Raw genomic sequence first — 16,755 nt, 5'->3', positions numbered from 1 at the left:
ATCTTGGCTGCAAAAATCCTTCAATGAACCAAAATCGAAAAATCGTCCTTGCATCCCTCATATTGAATTTTGTTGGTTTATTTCCATGGGGCAGTGTTACAAAGGCTGGCTTCACATTGTTGATTTTTTTGCTGTGACTAGAGTTATGGTATCCATATATCCATTTCGCTTTCCTGTAAAGTTATGACCTTGTTTGAGCATGCACCAACAAACTTCGTTTGTCACAGCATTCATTACTGGAGCTTATCTTGTGTAAATACAGCATTGTAATGCCTATATACACACATATATCCATACATGCATTACAATGCTGTATTTAGACAAGCTAAGCTAAGTGCATAATTTTATATGTGGATGTATGGTGTTGCTCACCTGAATAGAGCATTATTATATTAGAGCAGCTGATTAAAAATTTGTGTGAACGTGGACAGTAAAAATTGAACACCAACTGACACGGGAAGTATCACTTCTAATGTTGATTCCTAATCTATATTTCAGGGTATGGATACCCTGACAACTGGTGATTGAATTGAGTCTGAGAGTCTCTTCTCACTTTTTGACAGAAGGAAGAAAGCTTAAATGAAAAATGTGGAGTGAAGTAAGTGAAGCCTGCTGATTGCACTTTTGTATGTTCTGTCACAAAGTGAATTTTGTGACGAAAGGAGAAGCATCATTTTGCATATGATTTGGTTAATATTTATTGTCTTTATTTTAGATGAAAAATAGGGTTGGCAGTCGGATGTATTTTGCTAAGCTTAGAGTCGAGTGTTTAAATCATCATCATTGGCGACAACCCTGTGAATTATCAGCAGCAGATTCATCTGAACCAGAAATTTCCAGATCTTGTTTACTAGTTCGAGCATTCTAGTATCTAGTATTGCAGCAGCAGCACCCATATCATAAAAACGATAAGCAGCTACTGGGATGAGTCGGTATCGTTCTTCATGAAATTTCTGGTGAGAAAGATTGTTTAATGGCCTAATCTATCATAGTTATTAGCAGTATTGTCATCATGGTTACACCCTTGGCATCAAGATCATCTGAATCATAACCTGTCACATGGCCAGTGGCGTGATCGTCTCCTGAGACTCCTATTGGTTGGTAATCTCTTTTCCCCCGGCCTCCTTTTTTCCACCGACCCTACTCTGCAAGGAGCAGACCTTGGTGAGAGGCAGTAGTTTGGTGATTGGGTTTGTGTACGGCCGCGTTCCGAGCGGCGCTCCCAATAGTGGTTCTCTAGAGGGATAATATTCTATTCTCTATTTTGTTGAATAAAATATTGTGAGTCGAATTACCAACTGTTTAAAGGTAGATTTTCCTGGAGGATTCTCTGTCCTTGTAGATTTTATTTATAGTGCAGTTGTTCAGTGGTCGATCATGTGAATGGGTCGAGAATCTCCTCTCCTTATGACATTCCCGGTACTAGATTATTTCTAGGGGAATTATTCTATTTTGTGTGTTGGAATGAAATATTGTAGGACGAGTTCCGATAAACTCGAAGATAGATCTTCCTTGGGGATTTTCTCTCTTGTTGGTTATTTCTCCTAAATTCGTTCACTGGGGGTAGACGGGTTATCCTTAGTTTTGAAAACCTGTAAGGGATATTAGGTTTGTACTAAAAACTGTTAAGTGGGAAATATAACTAGGCTCTTTTCAGTTCGTTCACAGTGAGTCCCGCATTGTCCATGGATTGTAGCGGATTATTTTTGAGTACTTAATTTATAAGTCTCGACCCTGTCCCTTCATGACATTTTTAAGTTTGATAAGGGAAGTGGGAATTGGTTCGCTATTCTCTGTATTTGGATCTGCAGTGATTCAGGTAACTGTATGTTAGTTCTGGTCACTGGTATGCATCACCTCTTCTGAAGTAAGGTAATCTTAATTTTAAAGTGTGAATTTTCCTTGTTTAGTTTTCATACTATTGAGTGGTCCTGTATTTTAACTTCATTTAGCAAATTCAGACTTGCTGTAATTCCTAGTAGGAAAATTCCAGTCCTCTTTCAAGAGAACTCAGGTGCAGCTTGAGTTCTTCCTGGTCGAAGTCAATCAGACAGCGATGTCCTTTCTTTTTCTTAACTCTCCCTATTCTAAAATCCTTCTAGCTCTCAGGTACAGTTTGAGAACTTCCCAAACGAAGTTGGTAGACTGTGCCATTTCTAGCTCTCAGGTACAGCTTGAGAACTTCCTTGTCAAAGTTGGTAGACTGCGTTGTCCTTTCTCTTCCTTTTTCTTAACTTTCCTTATTCTGAAATCCTTCTAGCTCTCAGGTACAGCTTGAGAACTTCCTTGTCGAAGTTGGTAGACTGCGACGTCCTTTCTCTTTCTTTTTCTTAACTCTTCCTATTCTAAAATCCTTCTACTTTACTTTACTTTACTTTTCTTGTTCGTCACAATTACTGAACTGCATTAAGGGAGCAACGATCCCGCAGTATATGACACGTCGAAGTCTAATCTAATATCTACCATCCCTCCTATTTCAACACAACAGATCCCACATAACATACATCAACCAAACACTATTCAACAAGGAAGTCTGCTAACCTGTACGGACACAATACAATAAGGAATTCCCTGAGTGTTTTTTTGAGCTCCTTCAAGCCATCAATTTTTCTTATGTGAGATGGGATTGAATTAAATATTTTCATTCCCATATAAAACGGGCCACTTTCCAGCAGGCTTAGTCTGTGATGTGGGTAAACAAAACCTCTAAATCGTGTATTATGGGGATGACTCACCTGGTTCTCCTCTCTCTTCTAGCTCTCAGGTACAGCTTGAGAACTTCCTTGTCGAAGTTGGTAGACTGTGACATCCTTTCTCATACTTTCTCTTAACTCTTCCTATTCTAAAATCCTTCTAGCTCTCTCTTTCTCTTAATTTTTCCTACTCTATTTAAATCAGGATCTCAGTTACAGACTCGAGATCGTACCCGTCGCGGTCCTCAGACCAGCGAGAGGTTTAGGAAACCTCGATTAGAGCAGGATCTCAGTTACAGATTGGAGTTCGACCCCGTCGCGATCCTCAGACCAGCGAGTGGTGTAGGAAATCCTGTTTAAATAAAGATCTCAGTTACAGACTCGAGATCGACTCCGTCGCGGTCCTCAGACCAGCAAGAAGTGTAGGAAAATCCTTGTAAATCCTTTTCTATCCTCTCATAAGAGTTGACATACTGACTATAATTTAAAAGCGTTTCGGACGATTGAGAGTGATTCCCATTCCTTAAGGGATGTCACAGATTAGCCCTTGATAACCGTCACACAGTTGCTAGACTGGCGCGGGAATCCTGTTTAGCAGTTTCAGGATTGCTGAAAATCCTTTCGCAGCTACAGACTCGCGATTCAGAAATCCCATACCCAAAACCCTATACACTAAACTTTAAATTCCAGATAGCTGAAATTTATACCCTGTATTTAGCTAGCAGGTCCAGCTTGCTGAGAGCTACAGCGCAATTGTCAGATTGCGGATTATTGGACAAACATCTGTTTGTTGTAGAGAATAATAATCTTATTATTGATTCTCTGTACCGTATACCCTATACCCTATACCTCAGATCCTGTACCCTATTCTCTATAGCTTACACCCTATACCGTACCTTGTTCAACTACATCTTAAATACCACTAACAATTCCATAGTTCCGCCATACCTTTACTCCATAGCCCTCACCTTAAAGGACTCGCCACACCAAGCTCGCCAGTACCGCCGAGGTAGTACCGCTGGTGGTAGTTTTCTCGGCTGAGCACGCCACACCAAAAAACGTCTGCTAGCGGTAGTCTCCGAGTAGTGAGTCTAGTAGTGGGGGGTGAGACGTACTAGTTGCATTGTGTTGCAAGGAGGAGAGGTGCGCATGCGCTACCTCTTCGAATCGCCTGCCATGTATTCAGGTTGAGCGCGCCACACTGAGCTCGCTTTGTCCGCCGTACTACCTCTCAGCGAACTTTTGTTGAATCGCCTAGCAGGCGGTCGTAGGTGGTAGTGCGCCGTACTACCGCCGCGGTAGCGAGCTCGGTGTGGCGCGCTCAACCTGAATACATGGCTAGCGATTTTTAAAACTTCGCTACCGCCGCGGTAGCGAGCTTGGTGTGGCGTGCCCTTAAATCCTGTAGTAAAACCTCTTTCCGGGCTCGCAGGTCCAGTCTGCCCGCCGTCAGCGCGCAGTTGGTTCAGATTGGGTACTACCCTTATAAATAGAATTATTTGTAGCGATCTGATAGTCAGATCTGTCTCCTTGTATAGGGTTATCTTAATCTCCCTTAACACCCACCCTGTATTCCAAAGGCCGAGGGCCGGATCGGCCAGTAACGGCACGGGCAAATAGGGGAAAGTGGGGCAAAACCGACTGGTTGGGTCAAACCGACCCCTCACCGATTGACTGACTGGTGCTGTCACCTTGCGGGAAAAAATTCACCAAGTAAGCCTACACAATATGAGTCAGATGTAGCTTGTATTCACAGCTGTAAACTGAATCATAAGAGTTTTACAAATTCTTAAAGTTTTTTCTGAAAATTTGTTCGATTTTTCAGTCACATATGATTATTTACCTGTCCTAGGTGTTATTGGATACAATTCCAATAAGTTTGATCTTCAATTCAGTGTATCTTTTCAAATGAATCCATATAAATACAATCAACCTTGAGTTGCTCTGTAATCGGTTGTGGCCATTTTTATTTTGGCATGTGCTGTGGGGCAAAACCGGCATTTTAGTGAGGGGCATAACCGACTGCAGTCGGTTTTACCCCTTGCAAATTGATTAGTTTCCCTTGAGTGTAATATTATATAACCACTTAATTATTGAAACTGGTACAGTGTTGTCTGTTTATTCATTGTTCTCAAATGTGCATATTTTATCAGTTGGCTGAACTATTAAAAACTATATCGTGAAAAGATAAATTTCAAATAAAACTGTTATAAGCTGCTTTAAAACCCACCTTTCAATACAATTCGTCATGGATTCTGTTATGAGCCTAATTATAATTTATTCTAGAATGCAAGGAATGGATGGACCTATCCTGTGATTTGCAAATCAATCTCCTGCAGCTCTCAATAGGCTACTATCTCTCAATTTGATCCTCTGTTTATTCTATTTGGAATTTTTATGCTGTTTAGATGATTAATGTGTGGATTGAAGAATTGACAATTATTCAGATGAATCAGAAATATTATTCCTTTGATTATTATGTTCTTGAACATGAGATTTATCATGTTGCATTTGATAGGTAATGGAATGAATAAATAGAAAAGCCTAAAATTAATAATCATTCATAATCTCATAATAAACACACTACCACATGGAATCTCATCACCTGAATGGGCTACTTTAATCAAATTAATAAAAACAACATGAGACTTGTCATTGAAACATTTTAACAACTAGTTTCAACCTACTATGGCCATTTTCAAATTAAAATGTAAAAATAAACAAGTTGATACTAGATAATATAAGTTCATATGATTTATTTATTTCTTATTCATTATTTTTTGGTTGAAGTTATTTAATTTGAATCATAATTATTTACTTTTGATTTTATAAAGAACAAAATTATTCAAGTCAAATTGAATTATAATTATCAAATAATTCCTAATTGATTTTTAAGTTTAATAGATATAAAATTCGTCTTTCACATTCAATTTATTACTTCCATTACTAAAGCTTAATATTTTCATATTAGAATTTATATCAATATAATTAATTATGATTAGTTTCAATTAAATGTTCAGCAAACGCCGATTCTTGAGTAGTATTTTTTGCAATGACCTCTATTCATATTCTAAACGAAAAGAGGGTTGGATCTAGTGCTCGAGCTGCACCTCTAATACAAGAGGTTCACCTCTTAGTGCACCTCTAATACAAGGCCCCGGCCTACGATATAGCAACGTCGCAGCGTAGGCCTAGAATCTAATACATGATTGGTGAAAAAGATCAGCTGGTATTTTTTTTAATCTTTTTCACCAATCATGTACTAGATTCTAAGCCCACACTGCGACGTTGAAATATCGTAGGCCGGGGCCTTGCTCGAAAAGTGAGGAGAAAAATGACACCTTCATTTGTGATTTGTGTAAATATTTCAAAAAAATCACAATTTAGTCTCCTTTTCATTTTATTTTTCGTATGTCTTGACACCTTTATTCAAGTGAATATTCCAAGTAATCTCATGTTGTTTTCATTTTCCTATGTCATGACAACTTTGTTAAATAAAATTTTGTGATTTGTGTGGTTATTTCAAGTGTTTCTATGTTATTTCCATTAATGTCGGTTTTACCCCACTCATAGACGGTTTTACCCCACCCATGGGGCGAAACCGTCATTTTGCACAAGAAAGTTATAAAATTATTACCGTTTTTATTTTAATTGAATAAATGTATTTGAGTATGTATAGTTATCATGAAATATGTAAAGAATGAGATTGACATCATATTTTGATAAATCTGCCAACAGATTTTCATTAATTAAACTTCAAACATTAGCTGGTCGGTTTTGCCCCACTTTCGCCTACTCTTCCACTGAAATTAAAAATCTCGCGAGAGAAGCAGAGGATAAAGAATCAGGATAGGGAGAGAAGTGTAGATCCGGTATCTCCACCCGTCAGTACGGCTACTGACCCCGACCCATATCCGGATGTAGCTAGTCTACGTTGTAGCAATACTTCGCAATTATTAGAAAACTTAGGAGGTGGAATAGAATATCTCAATATTTTGTGGTGGTGATCCAGGGGGTTCAGTCCCATGGGTAGACGGATATGCCGAGCGAAGCGAGCCTGCCGGCAAATTACGAAATATTTTCAAGTTTTATTTAACTGATGTTTTGCTTGCCTTGTCCTAGTCTGATGCTTTATAATATTATTAGAGACTATTTATCACTCATTTATTGAATTTTCACATATTTATTGCCGAATTTTCTTTGTTGTAGGAGCACTTTGGGGCGGTCGGACGGAGTGGATACATGCCAGTGATAAGCACCTAACCAACGGCAGTGCAGAGGGCAAGTATTTAACATTCTTATGTCTTCAACATACTATTCTAGTTGCAAACCACTAGTAGTTTTGAGTCCACTTGAAATTATTGATAAACTAGGACAGATAAAAATGCAGATTCTGTGGAATTAAAATTCCCAAATCACTCAGTACTACCTGAGAACATCCAAAAAGTTATTCGAAATACATTCGAAAGGCTTCTGGGATTCATAAAGATTAACAGAATACTTTGAGTGAGATGAGATAAACTAAACCAGGAAGTTGAAAATTATAAATATTAAATTACAGAAAGGAAGATCTATTACTCGGTTGCATAAAAGCCTGTTCAATTGTAATCATGATTGAATACCACGGAATAATTGAATGATTAAATACCACAATTAATCAGAGAAGCTTTCTTTTCAAAAAAAGGCTTCTTTGATGATAGGTTCTTGTGGCATTCGATTATGATCATAATTCCAAAGGCTTCTGTACAACTGGTTCATGTAGTCCCAATAATGTCAGGATCAATGAGTTTGAGTAGGGTAGGTCATGGTGTATAAAAAGAGAATAAGATGTATCTAGATTCTTAAAGATATTCGTCCTCTTTTACACAACCTGGATACCTGAGTTCTAGCGTAGAATAAGAATAGAAAAAAATCCTATGTTTATTATCTCAATACTGAATTAGTAGGTACCAATTTTTTTTCCATTGTTATTTGTGTAAATTTGATCTAATTTGATATACTGTTTGTCAAAACAGAATAACATGTTTGGCTCTGCCTGCAAAACCGAAGATTGAGTGCTGGCAGCGAGTATCGATATTCAAATTTTTTCAAATTCAAATTCAAATTTTATTTATTCAAACTCACAATATTCACATTCAGAATCAATAAGAAAAACAAAACACTCAGCTCAGTAAGATAAAAAATAATTAATGGAAGATTAATAAAATAAATACTGGTATGTTTTATCAGATATACGGTAAATTTGTGAATCGGAATAAAAAATACTACCTGCTGGAAGTATACAATACTCCACGTTTGCAAGCAGGAATGAATATCACTTCAACTAATTTTAAATGCATGAATAAAAGGAGAAAGAAAAAGAAAAGAGAAAGAAAAGACTAGCAACCATTCACTCTCACATTCACACACCTTGCACACTTTCCAAAAACAGCTCATCTTACTAATGCTTATTGCCAGCCACCAAAATTACATTTTAACTACGAAATAACATTGAATAAGGATTCTAAATGGTCAGGCATAAGACCTCTGAGCCATCTAAGAATTCTTTTTTTGAAAACAAGTTGATTTTGAAGCCTCTTGATTTCAATTGGGATGTTATTAAAAAACTTGGGGCCAAGAAATACAAACGATTTCTGGAAACAAGTGGTATACGATTTGGGAAGTCTCAGTAAATCAGCTGTCACTCTCCTAGTTTGATAGCTGGGAACATCCCTGAGCAACGTATGACCACCGTTTCCAGACATTACAAAGAACATATACAGGACCTTAAACACATACATATATCTAAGAGGCAAACATCCCAGGCACTGAAATAGAGGAAAAGAATGTTCATATCTACCCTTTCTATTTATAACACGGACTATCGATTTCTGCACCGTTATCAATGGTTTCAAGTGACAAATATAGGTGGAGCCCCAACAATTAATACCCTAGCTTATTTTTGGATCAACAAATGCAAAATATAACTGCCTAAGAACATTTAAAGGGAGAAATTTATTCAAGAAATAGAATTTTCGCAGGACGAGTAACAGATAGTTTTTTATGATAGATATATGCTGAGACCAGTTAAGCTTTTCATCAACAATCACACCTAAATATTTAATGGCATTGGTCTGACCAACGACCTCACAGTCACAGTCATTCCGATCACAGGCACCATGAAACTTCAGTGCAGAAGGCAGTGTCCATGGTGTTGTTAATGTGAACAATATATATTTTGTTTTTGTAAGATTGAGCTGTATTCTATTGTGCCTGAACCAAAGCAATAGCTTATCCAAATCATCCTGCATCATTCTCTCTAAGTTGGGGCCATCCAGTCCACAATATGCCAAGGCAGTGTCATCTGCAAAGGACACAGGCATACCATTGAACTCACACGAATAGAGATCATTTATAAAGATGAGAAACAAGATTGGTCCAAGGACGGAACCCTGTGGTACACCACAGTCCACTCCCTGAACCTCACTCTTCACTCTCCCAATAGATACATATTGCTGCCTGTCCTTCAAATATGAAGAGAACCAATCCAGAACCATGCCCCTGATACCAGCCTTAGATAATTTATTCAACAAGATTGAATGGTTAACCGTGTCAAATGCCTTTCTGATGTCCAAAAACAGTCCTGCAACACAGCGCGCTGGCCTGAAGTTGAAGCCACAGAAAACAACCGACATGAATCTTTCAAGAGCCATTTCAGTATTCATGCGTTCACGAAAGCCAAACTGTTTATTATAGAAAAAGTTATATGAGTTGAGGAAATTGAGAAGTCTTCTTTTCACTATCTTTTCCAATATCTTTGAGAAGACAGACAGCAGAGATATAGGTCTATAATTGTTCAACTTAAATCTAGAACCGGATTTGTAGATTGGCACCACTCTTGCTAGCTTCATCCCAGAAGGAAATATTCCTGTAGATAGACTGCAATTGAAAATATCAACTAGAATGGGAACAATGGTCAGAGCAACCTCCTTCAAAATTCTAGAAGATATAAGATCATCTCCAGAAGAAGTACCATTTTTTAATTGTTTTATGTAAATTGACAGTTCATCATAGGTGACAGCTTCAAAAAACATAGATGCTTGATGGTTTCTTTCCTTGAAGGTGTTATGATAGTCATTTTCATTATCAGCTGCACCATAAGAAGTAGCTAAAACGTCTCTGCCAATGTTAACAAAAAAATCATTAAATAGATTTGCTATTGTTTTTGGATCCGTTACAATTTCATTCCTGTGTTCTATTTTCAATTCATCATGAGATCTAGATTTTCTCGGATTTCCACACAGTTTATTTAGAACTAGCCATTTTTTCCGAGGGGGCATTTGATCTAATGTAGAATAATACTTTTGTTTTTGAATTTTAATCCAATTTTTTATTTTTCTAGAATAAGTTTTTAAATTATTTTTTATCCTTAGGTTTTCTGGGTTAGCTTTCATTTTTTTAAATAATTTATCGCGCGAGTGGATTGCTGCACATAGACCATCAGTTATCCATGGTTTAAGCTTCTTTAAATTTGTTGAATTTATTTGAGATTCGAATCTCACTTTTGAACACGCAATGTAATTTTCAAAGACTTCAAGAAATTTATCAAATTTATAGTTGACATCATTACTGAATAAAACATCACCCCAATCATGGGACAGCAGGAAATTATTCAGTTTATCAAAATCTATTTTATATTTATCTTGACAAGAGTTCCTTAAGTTATTCTCTAAGTTAGCTCGAATTGTCAATGAAACAGCTCTATGATCGCCAATTAAATCCTCAATAACTGCGCATTTTACAAAATGAGAAAAATTTCGAGATCTGATAAATACGTGATCAATGCAGGATGATGTGGTCTCAGTCACTCTGGTAGGTATATCTATTATTGATTCGAAGCCGTAATAGCTAAGTATTTCTAAATAATCATCAACTTTGTTATCACCAGACCCCAAAATGTTGATATTGACGTCATCTATTATAACAGTGTCACAGGCAGAAGGAACGTTTAAAATAGAATCAAGACTAGTAAGAAATCTATCGCATTCAAAGCCATGCCATCGATAAAGCACAATGAGATTGAATTTGTAGTTTGATAAGGTGCAATGAAGATAAAGAATATCCGCACCCTCCACCCTACATTCCGTCACACTGCAGTTGAAACCAACTAATTCAGTGGAATAATAAACAACCAAGCCAGTGGCTCTCGTGAAAGAAGAAACACTTGAACATGATTCATAGCCATCAATAAAATACTGTGACACCTGCTCATCTGTATCCAACCACACCTCAGTCAGTGCTATTATCGCTGGCCTCACTTTCCAGCAGTTAATATATGTAACAAACTTATCAAAATTGCTGCTAATCCCTTGAATGTTTTGATGAAGGATCGTAAAATTATGACTTGATGAAATATGTGAATCATTAACTTCATCAACAGAGCTCAATAGAACACATATATTTTCATCCTCCATCATAATTGATAGGATATAATATACAAAATTTTATATTAATGACTAGGTGGCATATCAGGAATTGAAAATCAGTATAGTATTTATCTTCAATATAAAGATTTGAATGAAGAAGTGAATAGATTAAACAAGAATGAATATACATATGATTGGAAATATAAATAAACATAGTATGAATAAAAAGGAAAAGTGTAATTTGAAGCATTAAAATGTACAGACTATTACTTTAAAAATCTGGTCCGCCATCTTGGATCCAACATATTGAATGCAATTTTTTTTTTAAATAGGAAGGTGGTCATGGGATACATGATTTCGATACGGAATTTCAAGAAAAATTTCTTTTTTTTTTCTATTGGTTAATACTATAGCCATCTAGTCTAAAGACTAATGAGCTAATTTTTTCTATCCTAAATTACTAGTTGAAAAATTGAACAGTGAATTACTCATTAGGAACTCTTACTGCTATTGTTTAATTAATATGTACACTTATTGACTGCACTATAGAAGCTAGATTCACTCAATCACTGCTCTGCTATTTCACTGGACACTACTTGAACAAGCACTACACTAGTTCAAACGGTTTCCTCCTTTTGAGCCTCCGCACCAACCCTCCATTGTCTAGCAGCTGGATCGCCTCGACGTTGTCATTTTGATGCAGTCGCCCCTCGTGCCTCTCCGCATGCCTCTGGATCTCGGTGGACACCAGGTCGACGTGCAGGTCTCTATGAAGATCGCTGTTCCTGACATACCAAGGAGCATCCACAATGTTCCTTAGCACTTTGTTTTGAAAACGTTGTATGACATTGATGTTGCTGTCTTTGGTACACCCCCAAAGTTGTATACCATACGTCCATACTGGCTTTACGTCATACTGGCTTCTGTTTGTACAGAAGTAGTTTTTTTCGGATTGAAAGGATGGAGTTTCTTCCGATCAGCCAATACAGCTTCTTATATTTGATTCCAAGCTCTTCTCTCTTCTTCTTGACATGGGCCTCCCAGCGAAGCTTTGCGTCCAAGGTCATACCTGGATACTTGGCATCATTAGCATATGGTACAACTTGGTTGTTGATAGTTATTGGTATGGGCAGGTCGTTCTTATTGGTAAAATTGATGTGAATCGACTTTGTTTCATTCAATTTCATTCTTCACTTTCTAGTCCAATCTTGAATTTTGTTGATGGATCTCTGTAGTTTCTCTGTTGCAATATGAATATTACTGTCTACTGATAATATGGCTATGTCGTCTGCAAATGTTGCTCTAATAATCTCATCAAGGCTGGGAATATCGCTGGTATAGAGTAGATAAAGAACTGGTCCCAGAACACTGCCTTGAGGAACTCCTGCTTTAATTTCCTTCAGATCAGAATATGAACTTTCATGCCTGACCCTAAAGTATCTGTCAGTGAGATAGGATTGTAATATATCTGTATATTGCTCTGGTAGCACTTTTTTGAGCTTGAAAATGAGACCTTCGTGCCATACTTTATCAAAAGCTCGCCCTATATCAAGGAAAGCTGCTGAAAAAACTTTTTTCTCTTCTAAGCACTTCTCTATTACATTTATAATCCGATGCACTTGATCTATTGTTGAGTGTTTCGCTCTGAAGCCAAATTGGTGATTTGGAATTATGTGCTGTCTCTCAATTATTGGTTTTAGCCTACTGAGTAAAATCCTTTCAAACAACTTGGATAGGACCGGTAACAATGATATTGGCCTATATGATGATACTTCATGTGGCTCTTTACCTGGCTTCAGTAGCATTATAACCTCTGCTACTTTCCATATTCCTGGTACGAATTTTAGTCTGAAAGAAGCATTCAAAATGTTTGTTAATTTCACTATTGCTTTCCTTGGTAGGTGTTTGAGGACTAAGCCGGTTATCATGTCAAATCCAGGGGCTTTTTGTTATTCAGATTTCTTATTTCTCTTTTCACTTCTTCTACTGTGACACGCATTATCTCTTGATTCGGCTGTAAGATATTCTCATCCGCTTCTAAAGTTTCCTCTTCACCTGAGTTGATTGATGGGAAAACGTTTACAAGATGATCCGCAAATGTCTGTGCCTTTTCATCACTACTCCTTGCCCATTATCTGTCCTGCTTTCTGAGAGGAGGAGATTATTGAATGGTTCGTTCTATTTTTTTAGCTGCCTTCCAGAGTGAGTAGTCCGTACTGGACTCTGCTGTCAAGTTTCTCAAGTAACTATTAATTGATTCATCCTTGATACATTGAATCTCTCTCCTTAGTTCTTGAGTTAGATTGTTCAAAACTCTTTTGTCCTGGGGGGAACGTGATTGCTGCCATCTCCTTCTAGCTCTTCGTTTTTCAACAATCAATTCTCTGATTTCCGCAGGGTAATCATTTCCAGTGGTTCTTTTTCTGATTTGTGGGGAATTACACTATGCTGCCTGTTGGATATCTTTTTCTCAATATTGAAAAATCTTCTTCCCAAATCCTGCATTTTATGCAAGAGTTCGGCGTTGCTTCTCTCCAGCTCCTTCCTCTTCTCATCAGATTCCTTCCAGGCGATGAAAAGTACCTGCTCGGCTGAAGATTTGAGTTTATTTGCTTTTATGTATTGATCCGGTGAACACTGGATTTCTGGTGTATTTTCCATGTTGTTGGTGTCCATGCTCTCCTTAGTGACTTCCTTTTCTTCTTGCTCTGATGCAGGAAAACGTGGTGGCTTCACTAAGTCGGACATAGTGCGATTTCGCTACCATACATTTCAAACAGCACCCGTAATCAACACTCACGCATACGGAAACGCGAACGGAGCTATATTACCGCCGCGAAAAGCAGGTCGCTTTGCTTGCATAAAATATCGCGGTTGACGACCGATACTCGATGCAATATTTTTGTTCCACTTTTAATCGCGAACAAACTGCTGACTCACTACTTCTACACTACACTATTACTACTCCACTATACGTCCGTTCTCTACGAGTTCTAGAGCAATACTGAAAAGAAAAAATGAATGGCGAAAACTGCAAATCGGTATCTCAAACTGTTTCGTAGATATTCACATTTTTAATCAATACCATCTTCGAAACGGTTTGAGATATCGATGTGCAGTTCTCGCCATTCATTTTTTTCTTGAAATTCCATATCGGAATCATGTATCGCATGACCACCTTCCTATTTGAAAAAATAAAATTGCATTCAATATGGCGGATCCAAGATGGCGGACCAGATTTTTAAAGTCATAGTAAAGTAGTATTTTTAATTTGATTGGGATCCCCAATCACACCCACTATTAAATTACCTTTTTGTATGAAGTCGTTCTCGGACTTTTCACCCACTTTGTATAAGTATTATTACCGAATGATGAATTCCATTATGTGGTCAAGAGGATTAGAATAATTATTATATTTGTGGTTAGAAGAAAAAAATAGAATATAAGACAGATAATGAACCTGAGAAAATAAATATATGAAATATATTTGTGGATAATTAAGTAAAGGTGGCAATTACTAGTGCATTATGTGTGAATGAATTGCGAGATATTCACTGATTTTATACATTCTGCTATCTTTTTAATACTATTTTTTGCTATAAAATTATCTGGTATAAGGTTAATCAGCCTGTTTCTTATGTAAGGGAATTGTCTCCGGCATACAGTCATGTCTGTTTTATAGATTTGGAAATTACCCTGCATACGGAAATCGTGAGTTCTAATTTGTGGTGTAAATTGATTTCTATTTTCAATTATATATAGCATTATATTCTCAACAAGTAGCTGTCTATCTGTTAACATTGGAAATTCAAGGAAAAGGAAATGTGTATGGTATCGTCTAGGTCGGCCAAATGCTGCTTTTATTATGGGCTTTTGAATAAGATATATTTCATTGAAATGTGTGTCTAATGCTCCACCCCATACCCTAATACCATATTGCAAACTGATTGGGCATAAGAGTAGTATATTAGTATATTAACAACAGGATATGTAAATCACCCAGACCGTTTAATCTATGAAATTTATGTATCAAATGTTTCATTTTTTACAAGTATTATTTATGGGAGCATTCCATTTGAGTTGTGAATCCAACATGACTCCAAGGTATTTTGTCTCTCTCACTCTCTCCAGTGTTTGGCAATCACAGCCTCCATCTCTCTTCCGCAAGCTTACCCACTCTCTATAATTGTTATGATGAGTGCATTCTGAGTAGTGGATTTTTATGCCAATTCGAAATGTATCAGTAGGGATAGCCCTTTCTGATGAAGAGAAAAGCATGTATACACTTTTTTCACATCAAGCGTCAGCGTATGATGATCAAGCCATGACTTCATTTTGGTCAGACCAGACTCAGGCATCGCTTAGTCTCTTTCCAGCTGAATCCAGTAAGAATCAAGGCCGTATCATCTGCAAAGGAGATTGCATGACATCCATCTATGTGGATTGTCAAGAGTTCATTGATATAGACTAAAAATAATATCGGTGAGAGAACTGTACCCTGAGGTAGGCCATATTCAGACAATGTCACTTGTTGGTTTCAAGGATCTGTACTCTTTTATGCAAGTAACTTTGAAATAAATTTAACACATTTTCCCGGAAACCTATTCTCTCCAGTTTTGCAGAAGGACATTATGAGAAATGGTATCATAGGCCTTAGCCAGATCTAGAAAAACTGCCAGGGTTTTTTTACTGTTTTGGAAGTTTTGAGCTATAACTCTCACCATTCATTTCGTCCTCGGTGGATTTTCCCTCTTGTAAACCGTATTGGTTAGCAGCTATAAATTTATATTTTTCAAGGTATACCAACGTACGTTTTTTAATTATCTTCTCAAAAATGTTTGATAGATTGCTGATAAGACTGATGGGGCGGTAATTCTCGGGCGCCTTCCTGCCACCAGATTTATAAAGTGGAATTTTTTTTTTGCAATTTCAAAATGAGATGGAAAATGGCCAAATTCGAAACACTTATTGGATAACATGGACAAGGTCTTAGCTATGTACTCAGCAATATTCCTCAAGCATATGTTGCCTATTCCATACATCCCCGGAGAGGCATTACTTTTCAAGTTTTTAATACAAAGTAATACCTCATCATAACTCGATAGGTGCAAAAAGAATGAATTCGGAGTGTTCGCCGCTGAACAAGGTGAGTACTGTGAGTTAAGCAAATTCTGAGTGGACCTATCCTGTATTTTCTCTGCATAATTTCTTGCTACTTCTGAAAAATATTTATTTATAATAGCGGGGTCAATTTCCGACTGTTTAAACTTACGTTTCATCTCTGAAATCTCATCTATGCAGAACCTTGTCTTTTTACTATTACCTTTGGAGTTTTGATATTTTAGTTCTAAAATAATCAAGTTCAGTTTTTTAATAAGCTTATTCAACATATTTCTATAGATTTAATAAGTATTTTCAGTTGCACATTAGAGGGTTGACTGTTCAATTTTATATGCAAATTTTGTCTCGTTCCCTGATGGATCTTATCACCCTGGAGTTACTCATTTTTTAGTCGTTAATTTCTGGTTTTACTTCCCTTGCCCTATTACCATAGGTGAGGAAAGTATTGCTCTCCAAAAAAAAATGTGTGTTTTTGTGTGAGTGTGTATGTGTGTGTGTGTGTGTGTGTGTGTGTGTGTGTGTGTGTGTGTGTGTGT

The 16,755-nt window shown here is 37.1% G+C and overlaps 1 protein-coding gene across 2 annotated transcripts in view; it reads left to right on the top strand.

Moving 5' to 3' along the window:
• Positions 1-16,755, top strand: part of LOC111052862 (serine protease filzig) — a 314,546-nt gene that overhangs the window by 152,223 nt on the left and 145,568 nt on the right. For both annotated transcript variants that reach the window (XM_039443327.1, XM_039443328.1), the window contains one exon: positions 6,903-6,974. The gene's annotated coding sequence lies outside the window, so the exon portion shown is untranslated. The remainder of the gene's footprint in view (positions 1-6,902; positions 6,975-16,755) is intronic.

The sequence above is a fragment of the Nilaparvata lugens genome, chromosome X (genome assembly GCF_014356525.2).
Source record: "Nilaparvata lugens isolate BPH chromosome X, ASM1435652v1, whole genome shotgun sequence".
NCBI classification, from domain to species: domain Eukaryota; kingdom Metazoa; phylum Arthropoda; class Insecta; order Hemiptera; family Delphacidae; genus Nilaparvata; species Nilaparvata lugens.
Note: the sequence above shows the minus strand (reverse complement) of the source record. Positions and strands in the feature narration are given on the sequence as shown.